Genomic DNA, 684 nt, shown 5'->3' with positions numbered 1-684 from the left:
TGGAGAAATAAACATCTCTGAAACATCTAGCAAGAATCTGTCTGTCCATATATATTTCCTTTCCACGGGACTCCTGGTTTGATATATGCGTGTTGCAGGATCCCCACTGCAACAAACCAAAAATTATCTATGTGGAGCCTGGGGATGGAAAAGGGTAAGGATGGGAAAGGGTAAGGATTCAAAAAACAAGGGAGGTCATGCCACTGAGTCAGATGGCTCTCTTCTGTGCAAAACCTCGCCCTGGACTTGAACAGTAGTTTGTGCCTAAAGAGTTTAACAACACTAAAACAATGATCTAATTTAAACAATTTACAAAAGATTCTACAGAATTTACTTCAAGCCCTGTTTATAGCCCTAACTTACCTACCATCCTAAAGTACTTAAGAATCTAAGGTTCCAAGTAAATTTTCTGTAGCATATTCACACAGACCTAGAGTATGTACAAGGTACCTGTGAAAATTCTCCCTCAAACTCGGTGAAGTGCTCATGTCAGATGTCTTTGCATCTTCTCAACAGGCAAAGGGTTGAGCCTCAAGGAGTGGGGGTATCAGCCCAGGGTCTGTCATCGTTGTTCAACAGTGGTCATGCAGGTGCAGCAAATATGAGAGTTCTCTGGCTCTGTGAGTCCTTACTCAGATGGAGATGCTGGAAGTCAGAGGGTCTCACTTAGGACCTCTGTTTATA

This window comes from Corvus brachyrhynchos, unplaced genomic scaffold, assembly GCF_000691975.1.
Source record: "Corvus brachyrhynchos isolate BGI_N302 unplaced genomic scaffold, ASM69197v1 scaffold22, whole genome shotgun sequence".
NCBI classification, from domain to species: Eukaryota; Metazoa; Chordata; class Aves; order Passeriformes; family Corvidae; genus Corvus; species Corvus brachyrhynchos.
The sequence above is the reverse complement of the archived record's forward strand: the minus strand, read 5'-3'. Positions refer to the sequence as shown.